Source organism: Apteryx mantelli, chromosome 4 (assembly GCF_036417845.1).
Source record: "Apteryx mantelli isolate bAptMan1 chromosome 4, bAptMan1.hap1, whole genome shotgun sequence".
NCBI classification, from domain to species: domain Eukaryota; kingdom Metazoa; phylum Chordata; class Aves; order Apterygiformes; family Apterygidae; genus Apteryx; species Apteryx mantelli.
Window position 1 is genome coordinate 41,682,438 of NC_089981.1, and position 17,690 is coordinate 41,700,127.

Sequence of the window (17,690 nt, forward strand, 5' to 3'; positions counted from 1 at the left end):
GATTTAAAATTTCTTTGGAACTATGACATTCTCTTTTATGTTCTTTAAAATTTTGGGGATTTTTTTTGGGGGGGTTCTGGTTGTTATATAAAATAACACTGACCTATCAGCCTCTACAATTTGATAGCAACATCTTTGCCAGTTCAACAGAAAACATTTAGCAAGTGGCTGCGTGTAGTCTTACTGCACAAAGAGGAGCAGAGTCCTCTCTGGCGTCAATATGCTAGCACAGCTGAGTTCATTTACAACATTTGAGCAAGACATGCAACATCAGACCATATGTTTGATAACTGGAACATTTGCAGTAGGGCAAAGCCTGGGTGTGTATTGATCACTTGGCTGCTGGCTTCTACATCTGCTGTAACAAAGAAAATACATGTCTAATGCTGCACCTCATCTGAAAGGAAAATTACTACTTCTGAAACGGTAACAGTCCAGCAGACTGCCAGACATTTCAAAGTGTACTGCCAAGATCTGATCAGCTGAGGATCTGAAGCAAGGACCAACTTTAATGGGCTTGAAGCTCCTTGTATAGCTTTGAAGTGAAAAAGACTGCTGTCATGTATTTATTTGAGTATTAAAAAACGCTTTAATTTTTTTGTGTGTAAAATATGACTGCATAGTATATTATGTAAAAATAACAATGGCTTACATTATAGAGCTCCTTCTTTCCATGGATGGCAAAATATTTTAATACTGTAAAATGTAATTTCACAGTACCATTTCTACATTAAATTTTGTGAGAAACTGTGGCACAGGTAAGTAAACAGACTTGCAAGACTGCATCAGAGACCACAAAAGAAAACAGGAAACCTGAGTTCATGGTTTGAGAATAAAAAAACCCCCAAAACCTGTCTTTTATTTGGCTACTTTTTTGATAATTAAAACTAATAAAATAATAAAGTAAAAGTGAGATTTCTTTTCATACCTGTGTTCTATTATGTTCTGTTATTTTAAAATACAAGCATTTAATAGCTTTAAGTCTCTCTCCCCCTCCATTTTTAATAAATGGGGCTTTGTGAATCAAGTAAATGAAGCTGAACTGCACAGTTATGTCTCTGTTTGTCTTCTGATTTATAACAGACATGATTTCACATCTAGATCTAAGTTCTTCTGAAGTTCTGGAGGTTCCAGAATACTGGTTCAAGCCTATTTCAATGTATTTGATTGCACTTTAATTTACTGACATAGTAAAAGAAAATTTCTGACCAGAAGATGATACAGTATATTAATGCTGGAAAGAACTAACTGAAAGAATATGATTTGAGCTATTAAAATCTGTTTAAAATATAAAAAGCAACAGATCATATCAAGAAAAACAGTCTTAGTCACTATTCCTCTTGAAATAAGGAATAATATAAGCAAATTGTGTGAAGGTATTATAGTCATTAGTAATCATTAAGTTTTCATCTAACATAAATTCACACCTAGCCCTTAAAAAGAATATCAACCACTCAGAACTTTGGAAGGTCAGTATTGAAGTTGTTCTGTGAGTGACTTCAAAGAAATTGTTAATTTAAACATAGGTAGTAGGAAAGGAAAGGATTCCTTTTCTTTTTATTCAGTCATAAAATCTGAGAGCACTAGGTTGGAGCAGAGCTCAGGACCTAGCTCATTTTCCTGCCAAAGGCACATAATTCTGTCTTTTCTGTCAGATGTTCTCCTGCCAACTCTTACAACACCCCAATCAGAGAGAGTTTACGGTCTCTCCAGAAATTTGTTTCTTTACTGAAATAAAATCCTATAAAAAAACTGAGTTTTCCTTAATGTAAGTTTCTTTGTATTTGCTGTGGACACAGAACACAGTCTATTCCATTCTTCTTGGCAACAACCCATTACATAGGACTTTTAGCATTTCTGTTTAGCCTTCTTGTCTTTAGATCAAACAGCTCCTACTCTTTTGGTCTTTTCCTGAACATTATACTTACTAGACTTCTACCCACACTCAGTCTACTTCTCTATATTCAAATGATCCTTCCTGAAGTGTCATTCCAAAACCAGAACACAGCACTCCAGCTGTTGCTTCATGAATATTCATGCAAACTGTATTCTGATTCACATGTGCTATATGTCTCTTTTTCACAAAAAGCATAACCCTGTGGTCAGCTTGTGGACAACTAAATCTCCTCTATCTCTTTCTGCAGAAAAGCTGCCTAGCCAGCTGCTAGGTAGTAGTAATATAGTAGTAATGTTTACTGCTTCCCCTCTATGCACAAGGCTTTTCACTTTGTCATAGGAGGAAAGATGCGACTGATGGGATTGTTCTTTACAAATCAATTATTTGCTGTTAATCATTTCCCTGCTTCCTTCCAGGAAGTGTTTTTCTTTCAAAAATAGGTGCTACAGTTGTTATTTCTTAGTCTTTGTATTTCACCTGCCATTTAAAAGCTCTCAGAAGATGTACCCACTTTAGCAATCTAGTATCAAGGAGGACTTCTTTCTGGTGTGAATTTGCCTTATGTCTACACTTAAAGTCTTGTAGTATATACACAAGTACACCACTGGCGAGCTTGAATCAGTTTCCCTCTTGGAGGAACAAAGATCAAAAACACACACTAGGGCACCACATAGACTGTCCCACTTGTAATGAGGGCATGAAGTCCTCCAGTAGTCAGCTCTCTGTACACGCACATTGCTTACCTAGACCAGCCAAAATTTGTTCCAGGAAAAACACAGTAGCCTAGAACCATGGCTGACAGTTCACAATACATTCAAACTCAATTCCTCACCCATGCTGTATTAGTAACTAATGTAGGCATGCCTAGTGATAACACTGAAGGGAACAGAGACAGCTTCAGCTAGTTTTCTAAGCAGCTTGTGATGGATGTTATCAGTTCCAGCTGACTTGAAAGCATCCGGAATACTTAAATACCTTCTCACCTGTGTTTTTTTCCTACAGGTGTGGCTAATATAGTTGCATACTAAAAATGGAAGCCTGGTAGACCTCATTTTGTTGCAATTATCTCTGGCTGGTGGGTGGATGTTTTCCTTGGGTCTTTCTCTTGTTGCTAGTGTTCTGACTGATTAATTTCTTTATTATTTTTATGACTTGATCTTCCTTGCTGGCTGCATCTTAATTATTTGCTCATGTTTTCTAAAATGGGACTTAATTGACTTGAAAGTTGAATTCAGATCAGTTCAAAATACTTGAAATGTGTAGTAAACATGTGAGAAAACCTAAACCCTAAGTCTTAAGAAAGCCTGAGTAGCAGGTTAAAATCAAGCAGGTGAAGCTCCCACAAGTACAGTACTGAATCATCTTATTATTTTAAATACTGTTTCAGGAAAAAGCTAGAAAAAACGAAGACCTAGTAAAGGTAAGAAAAAATTACACTACTAAGCTAATCAGAGGAGTATATGTGACAAGAGGAAAATATGATATTAAGTGTAGTACAGTATATTTAATGCCTTTCTTGAATAATACAAGTGAATGCAAGCTTGGAGTTAAAAATGTATTAAAACTTCCATGAAAACAAGAATTCTCCTGAAACTTGATGAAAATATTAAAATCACAAACATGACTCAGGTTTATTTGATTCTGTTCTGCCAAACTAACAGTACAATTTCTCACGTGTCTTATATCATGTTGTATAAATGAGTTTCTCTCATGCATACTTCAACCTACTACATTCTAAATTTTTCCTTCATTTCTACTCTGCAGCAGGGGAAAATGCATCAAGAAATGTTATCTGATTGTGGATAAAATTCATTTTGTGCTAGATGTAGCATACTGTTTTGCCCCAAACAGTTTATTTTGATCTTGAATATTTTGGTTGTACACATTGTAAACTTAGAAATAAGCTCTAATGCCTCTGTCCCCTGAGAGATCATATACACAAAAGCAAGGTGCAAGGCATAGCACCTCATAACCAGATGTTTGGGAAATTTATCCTATGGCATGAGAAAAGATTTGGATTTAAATATCTTCTTTTCTAGTGATCATATGCTTTTTCCAATACTCAGAAGCCTTACTCATAGTTCTAATAAATATATATGAAATTTTGGAATAGTTGTATTGCAGAGTACTAAAAGAAGGAACTCTTCTGGAAGAGGTGGTTTATTCAGGCTGAAGTCTGTGCTCTGAGATAAATTACCAGTTGCGTGCTATCAGGATCTGTGCTGGAATATGTTATTCAGTCTATCCAGATATGTTCTGAGAAAAGTGGTGGATAGGGAATTGACAAAGCTGCTGGTGGTATAAAATTATTCAGAATAATCAAAACTAAATCCGATTGTGAAAATCTAGTCTTTTATTGAATTACTTGGTGCTAAAACAGTAAATGAAATTCAATATCAATAAATGCCAAATAAGGCACACTGGTAAAAACCAACCTGTACATACATAACTGCAGAGGTTTAAATTAGATTTTTCTTTTTTTAATTACTTGGGAAATTGATTTGTGAGTGTCTATAGATGCTTTTATAAAAATACCAGCTTAAAGTTCAGCAGTGGTCCAAAAAAAAAAAAAAAAAGCAGAATATTAACTATTAGAAAAAGAATAGAGAAGTAAACAGACAGTGTAACTGTGCCTCTGAATGAATCACGATCTAGATTACTGCATGCATTTCTAGTCATTTCTTTCAAAAAGACACAATAGAGCTAAAAAGGTGCAGAAGAAGCCAGGAAAAATGCTGAACTTATGGAAAGGCTGATGTACAAAGTGAGATTAAATAGACTAGGCTTCTTTTACTTTGCAAAACTAGATGATGAGAGAGGGAGAATAAAATCATGAATACCAAGGAAACAGAAGCAACATTTCTCAACACAAATGGTGTGTGTGGGGGGAAGCAGGGATAGAAATTTAATGTTGCCTTAACAGGGTTAAAGGAACTTTCTTCCCTACAATATACAATAGTGATTTCTGAAACTCCCTGACACAAACTGTTGTTTGCAAATATATGAATGGATTCAGAAGTCCAAATATACAGGTTACTGCCAGTGACAGCATACCAGGTTAGATGGACCTTCTTTCCCCCAGTACAGCTTGTACTTGAGTATTTTTACACTGGTATATAGTCACAATATTGATATTTTGATTGCTTTATGTTGACTTACATATATAATAGTTTGCCCTTAATAAGGAAAGAGATGATGATCATGTTTTTCCTCCTATAATTATTATCAATTAGTGGATTGATACTGGATCCTACTTGCATATTCAAGGAACAGAGCTTTTTAAGCGCTTAAGAGATCTCAAAATATTTAACTTACAAATTTTCTTATCTATTTGAAGGGAATTTTAATACAGGCAAGAGAAAGGAAATTTTAATGAGTACATGTTGCCTGTTTTTTCTGGTAACACTTGCTATTTGTTGTGAATGCTGGTGTGACATGGATAAAAGTATCACTTTCTCCAGGTTCTTTCCACCAAATGTAGCATTTTTTTTAATCTTATAGTACCTAAATCTGAATCAAGTGCCCTGTGTTAAGAATTTATGGCCAGATTATATACATGTAGCAATATGTTAAGAAGAAAACAATAGAAGGAAGTAGAGGGTAAATATATAGTAAAACTTCATAGTTATCTATGAAAAGATACAGATGATACGGCCAAAGAATGAAGACCTGTGTATGTAAGGACCAATTTGTCTTATCTCTGATTTTTTTTTTCTCTCTATTGTTCCATGAGAAATCATTAAGCAAGTGTAAGCTTTTCCCAGCTAGATATCCAGTTTTCCCCAGAAATTTTTGTGGGGATGGGGGTGAGAAGAAGAGGCTATTTAGAGAATTAAGATGACTTGGATTTTTGAGCCTGCTGCCTCATACTGCTGTTGTTACTACTGCTTATAAAGTTCAATCAAGCTTGGTAATCTGGGATGGAGAGTTTTATGCATATAGTAAATGTTTAGGCTATCACTTACCAGCAAAAAGAATTTACACTAACTTCAGAAGATCCCATATTTGTGCACAGAAAATACATATATTTTTCCTCTGAACCACTAGCTAACTTTAATTTTCTTTTTGTGTTTTAATCAGCTTCATATTACACAGGAAATATTGGATTCATTCTGTTAGTGCAAGTGAAATATTCCCTAATTACTGTGTATGTCACAAGGGCTAAGAACAGTGGTGGAATATCTGTGATGGAGCTGAAAGAGTATTGCAAAAACCTGCTTGGCCAGCAAGTGCTCTTTCTCTCTCTTTATAGCTGAATAAGCTCATTATGTAAACTCATGGGATGGTATTAAGCAAAAGAAATTTAAGACTGAACACTAAGGACAAACTTCCCATGATGACAATTTCTCTTAACTTCCTGAGAGAAATGTGAGATAAGTAAAACTGGACTGGACAAAAGATTGATGATTATGTCTCAGGATTATCCATCTAGGTCTGTTATTCAAAGATGATACCTTGAAAGACCTTATTTATCTCTAGGTTTTTATGATAACAAGAAACTGATGACATAATGTTCCCGTACCATTTTTGACGTACCCTGAGCTCCTTCAAAGTGCTGTGGTCTTATCTGAACTCTCAGTGCCTGCACTAATGCAGTAGCACATTGTTGAGGATAGCAAGGCTGTTTGAGGGAAAACAGGACAGGCAGCAGTAAAGCTAGTGTAAACTGTAGTGTAACTGTGTCGGTATAAACTGCCTGTGGTTTGCTGAGGACAGCCTTGCTGGGGAGAGCCACTGCAGCTCCCTCCCTACTCAGGGAAGGCAGTGTAGCAGGGGATCAGAGACTGGGAGTGGGTGGTGGTGGAGGGGGGGAGCATGGCAGAAGTGATGATGAAAGGAGTAAATGTTACAGTGGAGATTGCCCAGCTCCTCTTTTGGCATGATTTTTGTTACTTATTTGGTTTTAAGGGGTGCTTTGGAGGTGATGGACAGATACATCCTCTTTGCATGTATGTGGAAGTTTAAGCTGAAAGGGATTACTTGTATATCTTGTATCTGTGGGAGAAGGCACAGGGTATGAGTGTTATAGTCCAGGGAGCTCCGAGCCAGATTAATACAGAGAAAAGTTATAGCAAGGAATCTACAGGTGAGAAGGAGCAAAACCCCCAAAGTTAGGGCTCCTCTTGCACATGAATGCCACTTGGCCTAGGGTGAGAAGTGAGTACAGCTGAGGACAGTAGCAACTGTTACAGTTCCCTCTGTGGCAGTGAAATTTTCATTATAGCTGTGTAACCAAGGAAAGGAAGGTTGCTGTATCTTTGTCCTAGAATTTTGTAACTTAGAAGATGAAAATATTCTAGAAATTATTTTGTTTTCAGGCTTAGTTACAAAGTTGGGAAAGAGTGTGGTTTAATTTTATCCTTGGGGCAGGCCTTAACCTTGCTCAGAATTGGGAAGAAATGAGGTCTTTTCACCACATTTTTGCATCTTCTGTATTCTGATGATTGGATAAAGTTTTGTGTGTCACCTTCTCCCTCATCCTCATCTGTACATCCTGGGAAATAACTGTCCCATAAAAGCTTTTCTCCCCATCCTGCTTCTCCATTTTCTTGCTGTAATATTACATCCCTTTATTCCCAAGCGCAGTGTCTAAAAGTCATAGGCTGCTATAATTACTTTTCTATACAATATATTGAATCTTATCTTAGATATCTTATTTAGAATTGCACAGTATTCAGTTTTTGTGAACACACAACTTCTTTAATCTTGCTTAATTCCTTCCTCCCATATCAGTTTAGAATAATAGAAGAAAGTGAGCCGCTCACTTTGCATCCACTAGATGCCTCATGGTAAGCTAACACCAGGACTTTTTTGATTTGAAATTCATTGCAGTGTTAAGCAGAAAGATGCTTTTATTTAACACAGAAAAACAATTTGATGCCTGAGGCACCTGGGTTCTGTTCTCATCTGTTATTAATTCACTATGTATCTTAAGCAATTCACTGAGACCAAGCTGTTTACATTCAGTCAGCTAAATATATCTGAATAAATGACCTGATTCTTTCCAAATTTTTAAGAAATCTGTGGATGCTTACTGTAGTGTGATTTTTATGAAATACTGTTAGGTGCTTTCATATGAGTTTAGATGCCTAATTCTTTCTTTCCTAAATTTGAAAAGTTTAGGCTTAAGATTTTCAATTTCCTCTTAGTTTCAGTATTTGTTTCATGATTATAAGAATATCCATGGCACAGGCCGCTTTAAGAAATGCTCAGTCTTTTAAAAGGCTTTAATACCTTCAGATAAAATATATTCTATAAAAGCAAAATATATTATTAATAGAGAGAATATGTTGTAGAGTGTAGGAAACAGGACGTAGTAACTATATTCTTTCTCCCTGTTATATCTGTCTCCGTGACCACAAAATCCAGAAGGAACTGATGTCCTGTTTCCTAATGTTTGTGACTCTCATCAGCAGTCAATGTCACTAGTTTTCTGCTCAACAGTGTTTTACATTGCATCAGAGCAACATGATCTCTGACATTTTTAGCCAATTCAGTTCCCTCTTATGGATTTCTCTCTTCTTTTTCACCACTGGCATGAGGCTAAATTAGCCCAAGCTACAGAATTTTTATTGAAATCTAAAAAGTTCTAATACACTTTTTGGTTTCGGTCTGGGCTCTGAGACATTGGATGTAACATTCAGATTCTGCCTGCAATGTTAAAGTCTGCATGTATGAGGAAATATTTTCTAGGCCAAGCTATACTTTAAGTAATGATAGTAAAAAGTCAAAATATCTTAAAGCTTGGATCCATTCTGCTGATGTTACAAAAATATGAAATAAAGACACCAAACTTGAATTACACTTTTATCAAGAGAGGCCAGTTACTAAATGCTGAGCATACAGCCTGCACTCTGGCTACCACAAATAGATGGGATTAAAAAGCCTCTGTGTATACCCCAAGGAGCAGATGGATATAAGTACTTGGATCCTTTTCACTGACACATCAGCAATTTCTCATCGCCACAAAATTAAACTGACATGACCTTTTGGGGCTGACCCATTCATTTGTAAGTCACTATTCGTACACTGTCTTGAAAATGTTTTCTGGAGTAGCAAGTGGTGTTGAGAAATTTTTTTGTTTTCTCCTATCCCTTTTCCCCCAGACAGAAAATTTAAATATGCATTCATTACACATATGTAAACACTTTTATATAGTTATGTCTAAATTGTAAGTCAAAAGAGCCTGCAAAAATTGTGAATGTAAAAAAACTAGTTAAAAGTATATTTTTTATTTTTGCATTTAGTCCAAGTTAAACACTAAGTGTTTGTTACTTCTTTGACTAAACTTATGTCCTCTACTACATAAAATTTATTTAGAAAATGAGATTGTCCAGAACTGATAAAGATTACAATTATGAAACTCTAAATCAGATGTAGCTCTAGTAAAATGACTAAGAATCAAACCTGTTATACAAGATAGTGTATTTTCTTCTTGATTGAACCTTGTTCAAAATCTTAATTAGGGAATTTTCTTTTTATTTCATACCTATTTCTCTTGTATCTGTTACTCCAGAGACCTAAATCCTTCTATAATGAGAAGGGAGAAGCAAAAACTTAATCTAAGTCCTCCTGTGAACTTTACAGTAGGTGTCTCAAATCCTCTTTTAGAAGTGCTCTTTCTCAAAGCATCTCTTGCCTGCTTCCCAATACCTTGCTTGTCGAACCAGGCATTGCTTCAGTTCTCTCTTCCTTGCTGCCCTTTTTCCAGATTATCTCTTTTAAATCATCAAATGCAGGCATTTTCTTTTTCTTCTTACCCCCCCCCCCAAGTCAGTATTTCTCTACTTCTCAGTCTTTTTCCCAGTCTCTTTTTCCTAAAACCTATCTAGTTTGAATTTGATAATCACTCCAGACCCACAGGGTTTGAAAGACCTTTATTCAGTGATGCAATTCCAAATTCTTCTTAATGAAATGATATTTTCTACATCTTCACTCCTTGCTTCCTGTTTCTGAAATCCAAATCTCTTAAAATCCCTGAGCTTACCTCACACATTCAGACCTACTCATTCTTTTGAAAATCAAAATGGATCAATTGCAAAACAGTGATGTTAACAAAGATGAAAAAATGACCTGTTCAGCCTTAGAATACTTAATCATGTGATGGCTACCTCTGAGATTTCTGTTAATTTCAGCGTAAACTCTGAGATGGGACTTCACATACTTCTTACACAAATCATTTCCCTTTGAATTTTGTAGGATGATTCTGATAGTCTACTTCATTATGCCTTCTGAAGAGCATGAAGAAGAAACATCTGAAAAGCAATAAACAAAATGTCATACATGTATAATTAAGGGATGTTCTAATATATGTTGTTTCAGAGAAAACATAGGGCTTAAATTCTTATGTATATGTAAAACTAGTAAATCTGAGTGCTGAGCCCGAACTGTTGTTGTTCAGAATTTCAAAACTTGATGCTTCACCAGGGTCAGAGGTGTGTCATCAGGATAAGCTTTAGTGGCTTTTCGTACATTTAAAATGGTCTACTTCAAAACTTGTTTACTTCAAGTACATTCTCTTTTTGATAATGAAAGCATGTTTTTGTTGTGAAATCAGACTAGACATTCCTTTCTTCTCATGATCTGTTCCCTACTTCTGATTTAACCTTGGCCAATGTTCTTGACTTCACCTGTATTCGTTTGGCACCTCACAAGTTAACCGGTCAAGCAATAAAGGACCGAAGTCTTTTTAGAGCTGTGAATTAAACACTAGCATATAGCAAGGAACTGGTATTTATAGATCTACCTGTGCCTCTTGGTGATGGGAAAACTAGGGAATTAACTCTTTTTTTTTGTTCTTAAGAAACTTGGGCAAAAGGTTGAGGGATTTATCTTCCATGAACCACCCCAGGCTACAGACCATCTAAAGCCAGTTATCAGTCTGTGAAGAGGTAACACAAAATACTTCATTGTAATATGCTGATGACACTTACCAATTCTAAATGTTTAGGTAACTCCAGTGATTTGCTATATTTCTGTAATGCTCTGTTGGGACTTGGGTGATTTGAGCTAAAAACTCATCTTAGAAAATATTTGTTGCTTTTTACTTTAGCGAGTTAAAGCCTAGAGATATAATTGGGTCACACATGTATTCTGGAGAAGTGTGGAGAGAAAAGAAAGTACCCAACCGAACAGAAACACAAAGCATCACTACTGAATGGTTTCTTTTCCTTCTACACCCCTAGTGTGTTCATATTTGAAGCAAGTCTGAAATAAAAGTGCTATTTCTCAGTATCACTGCTATCTTTGGTTGGTTGGTTAAGACCATCTGGTTCATTTCCTAGTTGATAACAAACCTGAAGGGCACATTCTGGCAGATGACAAAGAGGGAGTGGTCAGATAAGGACAAGACTGGTGTCTATACATTAAGCAGGAGTCAAACATGAACGTTCTCCAGGAATTTTCTGTGAAGTTGTATCAGTTGCTTCCAATATAAACTTCCAGGTTTTGATTTCTTAAACCAGTGAAGCTGAAAGACAATGGGGGGGAGCTTGGAATCTCAAAAGAAATAAATTTTATTAAGAATGTCACTTTTTTCTTCCAACCTGGAGGATTCACATCTTTACACTAGGATACTGAATAATATCAGGTAAAGAAAGAGGTGTTGCATGTGTTAATTAGGCTGTGGAAGGATCTCACCTGAGTTTGTGAAAGGCATGACACATACGTGGGAGGCCCTGCAAGTGCCAGACTATTTTTGTCCACTTAATAATTTTATTTAATGCATAATTATCAGCTAATGTTTTGGTTCTGTAGACTTTTGGTTTGTTGTTCTTTTCCACTGATTATGTACCTTATAAATTGCAGGAGGAAATGATCTTTGATAGATGATTGCAATCAGGATGATAATATATAATTTTGATTAATCAAGGGAGTTTGATTAATTTTGATGTTGAACTTAGAATAATCCTATGCTGGAAAAGAGTTGTTTACTGTCATTCAGGATAAGTAATAATACAGAGTTAGGGGAACACTTTTTTACAACTCCTAAAAACATTGAGCTGTAGCTTTCCTACACTTTCTCTGGAAAAGGTAAACAAGCCACAATACTGCAGAGTGAATTCTACATCAGTGAGATATTTATGAGTACATATATCATATGCAATGCTTGTATGTTGCCTGAGATCTCTGGAATACCCCCCTTTTTTTAATACATTCCACTTCCTAATGGACTTCTATGATGATTACATTCAGTATCTTTCTTGTTTCTTTTTTCCATGCTACCTATGGTGCCATTCCCACAAAAATCACCCAAGCAAAACTCTTGTGGATCTTACAGGAGCAAGGAGCTGGAAATTGTTCAGCAATGGATCCTACAAAACCTGAAAAGATTGCATTGCCGATATTTTCTTTTGACAGGCTAGACTTTACTAACAAATAGAACTGTAGGACTCTTTCTGACTCTAAACACCTACTTTTCTTTACTGAATTTAACTCCAGCATTGTTATATGTATTCTAAAGAGTACATATATTCTAAACAGTTAATAGCATTTATGTCTCTGATAGCAGTCCAGAGTTATGTACTCTAGACCACTATTATTTTACTGTATGCATATGAGAGTCATTTTAACTGGAAGTCAGTTCTGTTCTCTATATTCATTTGCATAGAGCTTCCTGAATTTTGTTAGAATTTTCAAAGAACATATTGAGTTTCTATATAGGTGGTCTCTCTGACACGGTTTCCTATTAATTAACATGATTTTTCCTCCCTTTCATAAATAGGAAAACCACACAAAGCATGAGAGGCCATGAGAAACAATATCAGACCATGCACATTGCATATAATCAAAAATATGTATTAAAAAGATGAAAGAAAGGAACCCACAGAATTGTGATGGGCCACTGACCATCACCTAAATCAAACCAACTAGTTCTGGCAATCATATATTAGTGGATATTCAGATCAGACAGTAGAGATATTCAGGTTTAGAGCTGACACAGGTTGTGATGGAGTTAAGAAATATAATTTTAACTATAGCTCATCTTAAGCTTGCATTATAGACTACACTTGTTTGCTCCTGTGTTCTCCTGAGCTACTTATATGGTAATAATTAACTTTATGTAAAAGGAGTGTATTCCAGTGCCAAGTAGTCTCATCTACCTGTGACAGAAGGATACTTAGAATGCATTTTACTCTGTTCTACTTATCTAGATGTTGTTTTCTACTGTAAATTTAAGCAGAATTGTCAGGGTTACAGAGGCTAGAAGTGATAAAGATACCTTTCAATCACTTTCTCTGCATGCCTGGATGAATGCAGAGCACTGAGCATCTGTTTTAAACCAGAGAGAAACATGAAGGCTATTATAAAAGCACTGCCTAATGCTCCCTTCTGGCCTCAGTGTTTGGTCTAGCATATAGACATTCTAATCTCTATTAAACATAGCTAGGAAAAGCACGCTGAAAATCTGTCATGGTAATATCACCATTTGCAATTATGACTTAGTGGAAAATTGTTATGTAGTATGCATAAAAGCTAGCACATACTGACAGATTGAAGCATGTCTTCAATGCCATTGGTCCATGCATAGCCAAACAACACTGAAGGTCAAATATAAGTTGAGCCACAGACATGATATATGAAATGCTTTGCATGATTTATTACTATTGTAATCACAGCCAGGAGCATTCTGGCCACAATAGGTAAGAAACACTTCAAACTGTTGAGATGAAGCTCATAAGAATAAACTGTAATTTGCTCATAGTTTTTGGCTGCAACACCTGCATGTAAATACAGATATCTGCACCAAAAAAAACCAAACAAACCAGTAGCCCTTTCTGTGTTTATTGCCTTTAGAAAAGTTTTAAACCTGAGTGGTGAATTGTTATCACTAACTCCACAGAATTAAACATTGTTTTGAATGCCTCTTTGTGGCCCTGTTTCAGAAGCTTGCTTACATTCTGCCTAGTCTCAGATGCTGTGCCTTGATGTGATGATGGCTATAACCAGTGTTCAACACAGAAATAAACAGCTTCAGATTCCAAGGTCTCAATCAATGCTTTCACTTCTTGGAGTTATGTGGACTCTCCAAGATGCTCTTCTGTACAACAGAAAACACAGAACTCTTGACTGGTGAATAGAGTATACAGATAAACCAGAGAACAATGTTCTAAATTAGATGTAAGCACAAATGTCACATTTTTTGTTCCAGTTTCAAAGAAGTTCTACCGATCAATTTTTATGATCTGCAAAAATTTAAGTGTTTTGAATAAGACTACATTAATTTTAAAATACTAAAATCAGGAGCTTAAAGAATGCCTATCTTTTTGATGAGCAAACCAGGATAGCGTGAATATTTCACAACTCCATACAGCTATACATATTCTAAAGCAGGTGTCTCAGTCTTTGTTCCTTTTAAATTAGTGGAGTAGACAAGGAAGTTAAAGTGAATTGATTAAGAATATATCAGTAGACAAACAACTACTGCCCAGTAGGAACTGTACAATGATGCTACATTTATCTATAAAAACCTTTTCTGAAGACAAAAAAGGCACTTTTTGTTTTTCATTCCATCAAGGAATAACAATATTGCTCTAAATCAAAATAGGTGTATAATTCAAATAACTTTCAGTCCTGTACTCAGATTTAAACCTGGTTCAGGTAACATTTAAAAGCATTGTACCCTTTTTTCCTCCTTTCAACAGCTGGTGATTCATACAGCAACATACAAACCACTATGCTGCCAGCATTCTCTGTGCAGTCTGGTATAGCAGGAACAGAAGGCTGCTTTGGCAAGAAAAATTTCTACTGTTTGAAGAAGTTTGCACATTTGCTTTTCTTTCATCTAAAAGCTATCAGCATATCATGTCTCTGACTATCCAAAAAACCTAATATCAAAACATTAAAAGAAAAAGATGGGGTTTTTTTGGAAACCAACATGCCAAATCAGATTCAGGTTATCAGATTACAAGGGAAGTGTAAGTTCACTTATTCTTTCTTGCGTGCTCACCAGACTTCTAAAATAAGCATTTCTGCATTATGGATCTGAATACTTCCTACTTTCAAGGGAAGAAGATAAGCTGCATGTGATATGGCACCGAAAAGTGTCCAAGATCCCTTTGCTAATGAAATGGGCTGTCTTGGAAAGTACAGAAATCAACACAAACATTTACAGGGGCATTCTAGACCTATAAACTACTCACAGGGCATGGAAAGCTTTTCTTCTAAGAATGGCCAAATGAATTATAAAAGAATACATTACTTTTATGTTTTCATTGCCCATTAAATATTTTTTAATGCAGTATTCTTTTGAATCAGTAAGTCTGGAAAGTACCAAAGTAGTAGCAAAAGCTGCAGTTTTCACCAAAAGGAGGGCTTGTTATTCATATATGTCTGTTTTTATCATTCACTCACTAGATAGTATTAATCTCAATTTTAAAATTGTGGACTAGGATTCTATTTATTATTCAGACAAAGAGACCTTTCAGCATAATGGGGTTTGATAGAATGTTAGACACACTTTATCCATGCAGACAGTCCGGTTAGACTCTTGTCATTTAATATTGTACTTGTGAATCTTCCCTCCTTTCTGCTCTAGTTTTATCACAGATCCTGGCAATGACTATGCTGTTCTAATTCAGTGTCCATGTGGCACTATTCTCAGTGAGGGACTGTAAATACAAACTCCCTTTTTGGACTAAACATTGTGGAAGACTATGCAGAGCAAAACATTTGGGTACAGATCCACTTTTTTGAGAAAACCATTGCCTTTATGCAAATACTTTTTACAAAGGGAAGATAAAGTTCTTCAGCTACTTTCAGCTGCCAGATTCCATAATGCTGAGAATTTATTGTCATATAGTTCCCACCTGTTTCTGAAGTCCAGACTCTGTAATAAACGCTGCTTTATATGAAGGCATTGCTTTGCTGCTATAAGAGGCTGCTACTCTTGCTGAATTCAGAAGTTAACATGAGCTGAGAACTCTGGCCAATGTCTCCTTCCTCACACAGGCAAGATGCCTTTGATCAGTGTGAAGAGCTTCTTCAGTCAAGAACCATACTCTTGCTCTCCTCTCCTCCTTTTAGAGCAAGGAACATTATAGCAGTGGCAAAAGTCTTATGATGTGGGATTGTCCAGAGAACTTAGTCTCAAAACATTTGTTTGAGAAAGGACAGGAGAAATAAGTATTATCATTTCCTCTTATTTTCTGAATGTGTATCAAGAGATTTAATGAGAAACTTGTTCAGAAGGACAACTGTAAACTAATGCTTATGCCCAAACAGGGATGTGCAACCAGCACTCTCAGGGTCTCTTTTTGACATTTAAATCTCAAGGATAACCTTTGTTTTATCCTATAATATTCCAAAAGGATTTTATTTACTGGAAGCAAAGCCTTAATCTCCTGTTAAGGCCTGGGGTAGCCAGTCTGGTTTCACACCATGGCAAGGGGGAGAAATAGGATTTTTACAGCTGTATGAAAAGAGACACACGCTTTCCTTTGTATCCCAGAAATGCAGCACAGCAAGATTCCTCAGAGTTATACTCCTTCACAGTTATAGCAGGGGTGATCTGAAAAGGAATCATGACCAGAATTTATGGCTTTGTTTTTATATATAGTGGTCACCTATTAGTGGTAAGGAAGGGTGAAAGGTTTAATACCCTGACAGTGCTGTCCTTACTGCCCCAAACAGTATAGCTTTGGTGCAGAGTGAGAGTGACTCTCCATCTTAAGATGTGAGCTGGAGATCATCCTACCACTAAAAAGCTCTGACTCCTTCCTTGGCTTTAAAAACAGAAGAGGTTTTTTCCTTTGCTTTGCTTTGCTTTGCTTTGCTTTTCCCTCATTTTCATCTGCTTCTCTAATTCTTCCCACAGGGGAGTTAGATTAACAAATGGAAGTTTGTCCTTACACATTTCCTATTCAGTTTTACAGGTCATGAGGTTTGAGTTATTCAGATCCTGTCAGCAGCTGTACTTGATGTTTACCCAACCTGAAAATGGCTCTGGAACATTTGTCACTAACAAATAATAAGTTCTAATGAGTTTATTATTGATTTTAATGTGTTTTCTTTTTGGAATTTGTTTTCATACACACACAAGAATATTTTTGCAATCTAATAACTAAAGGTACACCAGAGGGCTCCATCTCTGTTCTAATAATTACTGAAATGCCAAAAACTTGACCCAAAGTCCTTCTTAGAAACAGGAACAGTTGCAGTAATATTTCTTGACTTTTGCCATCTTGGGCTACTCATCCTTGTTAGCAAAAGATCCTCCCTGAACATATATACGGAGACTGTATTAGGTTAAATAATCTTTCTTGAGGATAAATATATAACCTTGGGTTTAGCGTTCTAGATTACTGACAACTAACAATCTGTGGACTTAAACATATCACTCTTTTATTGTTCATGTTCGAAAAGATAGTAAGATATCTCACTTCCACTAAAATCAGATAAAGCTAGTATCTTGGCAGATGTCCACCTCAGGCATGTATGTTTCTATGTTCCTATGCAAATGTTAATTCATTTTGTAAACCAGTTAGGGACGTTAGAATTTTTTTGGCCTAAAACTCACTAAAGTCGCAACTTCACCTGTTTCAAAGATAGACGGTTGTTGGCCTTAAGTCTCAAAAGTGGCTATTGTCTGGAGTGTGCTAGATTTTAAAATACAAAACTATTGTTTTGTGCTATTGTTTTACTGTTTTTTAAAAACTGAGGCACCATAAAATTCTTTCTCTCATAGTTTTACCTTGCAGCTCTCCTTACAGGTCTCCTTCTGCTTTATAAAATTACGAGGCAATAGGCTATTGCTATTGTCAGGGAGCAGAAAAAATGGGCTGTTCTGTAAAAC

The 17,690-nt window shown here is 36.0% G+C and overlaps 1 long non-coding RNA gene across 1 annotated transcript in view; it reads left to right on the forward strand.

The window, feature by feature from the left end:
* LOC136991989 (uncharacterized) overlaps window positions 1–17,690 on the forward strand; it is a 56,454-nt gene that overhangs the window by 4,051 nt on the left and 34,713 nt on the right. Inside the window, exon 2 of the long non-coding RNA XR_010884017.1 lies at window positions 3,285–3,317. This is a non-coding gene — a long non-coding RNA (uncharacterized lncRNA). The remainder of the gene's footprint in view (window positions 1–3,284; window positions 3,318–17,690) is intronic.